The sequence below is a fragment of the Hyperolius riggenbachi genome, chromosome 9 (assembly GCF_040937935.1).
Source record: "Hyperolius riggenbachi isolate aHypRig1 chromosome 9, aHypRig1.pri, whole genome shotgun sequence".
Taxonomy (NCBI): Eukaryota; Metazoa; Chordata; class Amphibia; order Anura; family Hyperoliidae; genus Hyperolius; species Hyperolius riggenbachi.
Genome location: NC_090654.1, coordinates 30,114,051 through 30,120,050, shown reverse-complemented (window position 1 = coordinate 30,120,050; position 6,000 = coordinate 30,114,051). Strand labels below are relative to the sequence as shown.

Below are 6,000 nucleotides of genomic sequence, written 5' to 3'. Positions count from 1 at the left end.
GCCGCCTCATCTACCCGTGTAGATATGGCTCAAAGGGGAACTGAAGTAAGAGGTATACGGAGTCTGCCATGTTTATTTCATTTAATCAATACCAGTTGCCTGGCAGCCCTGCTGGTCTATTTCTCTGCAGTAGTATCTGAATAACACCAGAAACAAGCATGCAGATAGTCTTGTCAGATCTGACTTTAAAGTCTGAAACACCTGATCTGCTGCATGCTTGTTCAGGGGCTATGGCTAATAGTAGTAGAGGCAGAGGATCATCAGGAGGGCCTAGCAACTGGCATTGCTTAGATGGAAATAAATATGGCAGCATCCATATCCTTCTCAGTTCAGTTGTCCTTTAAACCCGTATTGCCCAAATGATATTACACCAGATAAGGCTCCTGGTTTCCGTGTTTTTTTCTTTGCAAGTTTTGACAGAGAGATTTGCTTCCCACAGAAAAAGGGAGATCTGTCATAGATATGTCTTGATATTTTACATCTGGTCACCCCCCCTTCCTCCTCATCGGGTACATATCTCCTCACAGCACTGCACAGCTCTCCCCATGCCGGCAGCGCAATCAGACATTACACCGGCTTCTGAGGAAGTGTCCAGATTAAAAGACATGCTGCCCTTTTCCGAGGGTCTGTGTGCCCAGGTTGCCCACTTCCAAGATGGCGGCAGTCGCTCAGGAACCGGCGGTGAAGCCGAGACACGCCCCCCGAGCAAAGCCCAGCGCCGCCCGCAGTCAAGATGGCGCCCAGTCATCATTGTTTCCAATAGGACAGCTACGGGGAGTGGAGAGCACCAATCCGAGCGCGAGCTCCGCCTCTTCCAGCGGCTCCACCCCGCTCCGGTGCCCGGATGTTCCCGTCTATAGAGAAGCTGACGGATCCATGATGGCGGCTCCGGCCTGAGAACTGGGAGCGATAGAGAGAATACTCCGGGGGTAAGAGATGTTTCCTGCCTGGCTGCCGGGGGGGATGTGGCGGCCTTCACCCTCCTGTTCTGCCACAGCCCCATGCTACAGTCACCCCGGGTAACTGCCCTCACTGACACCCCACTGCCTCCCCTCCCCCCATTCCCTGATATTTCTCAATATAGCTGCCCCCTAGATTCTCTCAGAGGCCCCATTCCTCCACAGCTGCCCCTCCCCTATGCTGGGAAACACCTCAATGTTACTGCCCCTCCCCCATTGGCTGATACCCCTCTTCTATAGCTGCCCCTTCCTTCATTCACAGACACCCTCCCCCTCCAAATCACTGCCCCACCTCCCTGCACCACCATGGTATAACTGCCCCCTACCCCACCACCATGGTAAAACTGCCCCCTACCCCTCCTCCATGGTAAAACTGCCCCTAGCCCTCCTCCATGGTATAACTGCCCCCTAGCCCTCCTCCATGGTATAACTGCCCCCTAGCCCTCCTCCATGGTATAACTGCCCCCTAGCCCTCCTCCATGGTATAACTGCCCCCTAGCCCTCCTCCATGGTATAACTGCCCCCTAGCCCTCCTCCATGGTATAACTGCCCCCTAGCCCTCCTCCATGGTATAACTGCCCCCTAGCCCACCTCCATGGTATAACTGCCCCCTAGCCCACCTCCATGGTATAACTGCCCCCTAGCCCACCTCCATGGTATAACTGCCCCCTAGCCCTCCTCCATGGTATAACTGCCATATTCCCCTTCTCCATGCACCACCATGGTATAACTGCCCCCTACCCCACCTCTGTGGTATTATTGCCCCCTCCTCCGTGCACCACCATGGTATAACTGCCCCCTACCCCTCCTCCGTGCACCACCATGGTATAACTGCCCCCTACCCCTCCTCCGTGCACCACCATGGTATAACTGCCCCCTACCCCTCCTCCGTGCACCACCATGGTATAACTGCCCCCTACCCCTCCTCCGTGCACCACCATGGTATAACTGCCCCCTACCCCTCCTCCGTGCACCACCATGGTATAACTGCCCCCTACCCCTCCTCCGTGCACCACCATGGTATAACTGCCCCCTACCCCTCCTCCGTGCACCACCATGGTATAACTGCCCCCTACACCACCTCCATGCACCACCATGGTATAACTGCCCCCTACCCCTCCTCCGTGCACCACCATGGTATAACTGCCCCCTACACCACCTCCATGCACCACCATGGTATAACTGCCCCCTATCCTAACGCCATGGTAGAACTACCCCAATCACCAGAGTCACCTTGACACAACTGTCAATCACCACCATGGTGTAACTGCCCCCTTGTTGTTGTTATATTTAGTATTTATATAGCACCAACATGTTCTGCAGCGCTGTACAGAGCTTATTGTCTTGTCACTAACTTTCCATCAGAGGAGCTCACAATCTAATCCCTACCATAGTCATATCTATGTATGTATTGTGTAGTGTGTGTATCAAAGTCTAGAGCTAATTTAGGAGCAAGGCAATTAACCTCTGTATGTTTTGGGAGGAAGCCGGAATGCCCAGAAGAAACCCATGCAGACACAGGGAGAACATACAAACTCTTTGCAGAGAGTGACCTGGCTGGGATTTGAATTGGGGACCCAACACTGCAAGGCACGAGTGCTGCCCACTACACAGCCGTGCGAGTACATTTGAAATCGGCGCCGGTAGACTTGGGCGCAGGATACAGCCGGTATATGGCTGATCCTGCTTCTGCACAAGTCCGGGCCGATTTAATTACTATTCCCCCTCCAGGCCGCCATGGATAGTGGGGGAATGAAATAATTCGGCTTCCAGCGATTGCTGGAGGCCGAATTATGTTTTTAAGCAACCTCGGCTCCGTCTGCTGACGGCTCCGACGTTACTCACTGAGCGCTGCAATAGGAGTGATTCCTATTGTAGTCTATGGAGGCGCCGGCTGCGCCCAAATCTAGCAGCGCTGAAAAGCACTGCTCCGCAGCCGTGCTGCTCCCAGTCCTCAAAACCTCCTTGACACAACTGCTCCCTTCCATTCACCACCATGGTGTAACTGCCCCCTACCTCACCTCCATGGTAGAACTGCCCCCTGCTCCAGTTCCCAGAGCCACCTTGACGTTACTGACCCTCATATCCCATGATACCCCTTGATAAAACTGATCTTTCTTATACACCTGCTGGCTTATGTGGCCACCTGCCATAACTCATCCCTTTAATTTCTTTTCTCTGCTATAACTGACTCCTTCCTCTTTCTCAGCCACTGCCTGTCATAACTGGCCTCTTCCTCTTTTCAGGCACTTCCTATCATAACTGGCCCCTCCCTCTTATGCTCCTCCTGCTGTATATGGCCCCTCCCTCTTTTGCAGGCAGTTCCTGTTATAAGTGACCCCTCCCTTCTTCTCAGACACCCCTTTATATACCGTATATACATGCATATAAGCTGACCCGTGTATAAGCTGAGGTACCCCGTTTTCCCTCAAAAACCAGGAAAAGGTGATTGACTTGCATATAAGCCTCCCCCCTTCCCCAATTTAGCCCCGTCCACAGTAGCCAGATGTTCCCCCAGTACAAGTCAGCCCCCCTCCCCATAGCCAAGAAGCCACTAGATGACATCATAGATACGAGACACGGTGATTGCCACACAGGAAGAATTCCCGATCATTGCACCACTGACACGCTGCTGGCACGCTCCGCTCCACAAGCCAGGGGACAAAGGTAGTCTTGAGCAGCGCAGTCAGCACACCATGTTGCGGGGGATGGGGGGAACGGACACAACAGGGAGCCAGCTAGCAAGCCCAGGATCCCTAGTGCACAATCCTTAGGCTCCTCTGCCAGTAACAAAACCTGCATCACCATCCATTTCTGTTCCACTGACTCGCATATAAGCCGAGGGTGTGACTTTTCAGCACATTTTTTTTATGCTGAAAAATTAGGCTTATACTTGAGTATGTACAGTAACCTCTTCTACTATTCCTAGAGATCTAATGACCTCTTTAACATGGCTTCCCCATATGCTTCTCTGACCAATCTTCTAGAGTTGGCAGATGATGCTATATCAATGCTCAAACTGTTATTACTGATTTATTGTGCATGTTGTCTTCTGTGGCACTGTACACGGTTTAACATCAAGGTACATAGGGTCCTATATATATAGAATCAGAGATCTGATTGATGGCCACTTTCCTGCTCAGCTGGCAATTGACTCTTTCAAGAGCAACTGTAGTGAAAAAACGTAATGAAGAAAAGTTTTTTTTTTTCTTTTCTTTTTTTTTTTTTTTTTACTATATTTATAGATTTAGTCAGTGTTTGCCCTTTGTAAATTCTTTCTTCTCCCTGATTTACTTGTTGAAATTTATCACAGGTGGGGAAATCTTTAGTACTGGTGATCTCTGTGAAATGTTCATTTACTGAGTTCTATGCACAGAGGGAGATGCATGCTTGCTTGGCAGCAAGAAACAGCAGCCGTTACTTCCCACAATGCAATGAGGTTTACAGACAGGAAACTGTCGGGGCCATGGCCCTGACATCATACCGCAGGGAGGGGTTTCGCTGCAAAATCGGCCATACGGACATCTTTGATGATCTATTCAAAGAAAAGGAAAAGATTTCTCGTTGGAAAGGGCGAATCAGCTACTGATTGGGATGAAGTTAATACCAGGGTTGAAGCTCCTCCTTTAAAGTGCACTTGAGATGGGCACACTAAGGGCCTGAGCCCACTGACAGTTGTGTCTGCTTTTCAGTTACACATCAATGTTAGAGATGTGCACAGAAGCGGACGCAACTGTGTCAGTGGGCTCAGGCCCTAACAGATTTTATACTTGCCCAAGGCTTCCTCCAGCCCTAAGAGCACCGATGCCTCCCTTGCTGTCCTCCTGAGAGCCTCCAATCGCCTGGTATTGGTCCTGGTTATTTGGCACTTCTGCACATAAAAATAAATATGCCCCCGGAAAAAAATATATCCCCCTGAATCTGTTCTCAAACAAGTCCCCATTTTTGCTGTTGCTTGCAGAATATTTCCCCTTTTTATTTTAACAGTGCAGGATCTAATTTTTAACCCCGTAAAGCAGACCACAGAACTTCCTTTCTGCTCTAAAAGATAAACAACAGCATAATGACATTTAAAGAAAAACATTTCTCTGTGACCGCTTACAGATGCCATATTTCTTTACTAGTGGGGCATGTAGCGTACCATTATCGCCGGTCTATGCAGCGGTAGCAATTGCAGGCGGTTCTTATGGCGCTCAGTCCGGGGACCTCAGTGTTGTACAGATACATTGCTAGGCAACAGCGTAGTGATGCATCTATACAGCGTTGGGTCCCCGAGCTGTCGCCCTAGTGATCAAATACAGAAGTCCACGAATCCTAAAGTGGACCTGAACTCTTGCACAGGACAGAAGGAAAACCTAGAGAAATGCACGCTGTATGTATTAAGAGAGTTTAGCCCGTTTAACTCCACCTTATCTGTGACTAATTCCCAGTGTAATTTGATCCCTCGGCAGAGCAGTTAATTTGTATACTCAGGATGTTAAACCTATGTCTTCTTCCATGAACGCAGGAAGTAAACACACTGCAGATTTATTGCAGGATTTCTAGCAGCTGTAACAAAGAAATGTTTTTTGCTTAAAGAGAACCCGAGGTGGGTTTGAAGAATATTATCTGCATACAGAGGCTGGATCTGCCTATACAGCCCAGCCTTTGTTGCTATCCCAAACCCCCCTAAGGTCCCCCTGCACTCTGCAATCCCTCATAAATCACAGCCACGCTGCTGACACACAGCTTGTCAGAGCTGGCTGTGTTTATCTTTATAGTGTCAGTCTGCTGCTCTCCCCGCCTCCTGCAGAACTCCGGTCCCCGCCTGCATCCCTTCCCTCCCTGCTGATTGGAGGGAAGGGACGGGGGCAGGGACCGGAGCTATGCAGGAGGCGGGGGAGCAGCTGAGACTGACACTACAGATGTAAACACAGCCTCACAGCATGGCTGTGATTTATGAGGGATTGCAGAGTGCAGGGGGACCTTAGTGGGGTTTGGGATAGCAACAGAGGCTGGGCTGTATAGGCAGATCCAGCCTCTGTTTGCAGATAACATTCTT

General features: G+C 50.3%; 1 protein-coding gene across 1 annotated transcript in view; it reads left to right on the top strand.

Annotated features, from left to right (window-relative positions):
* Positions 1-806: 806 nt before the first annotated feature.
* Positions 807-6,000, top strand: part of DEDD (death effector domain containing) — a 44,368-nt gene continuing 39,174 nt past the window's right edge. The window contains exon 1 of the mRNA XM_068252307.1: positions 807-929. The gene's annotated coding sequence lies outside the window, so the exon portion shown is untranslated. The remainder of the gene's footprint in view (positions 930-6,000) is intronic.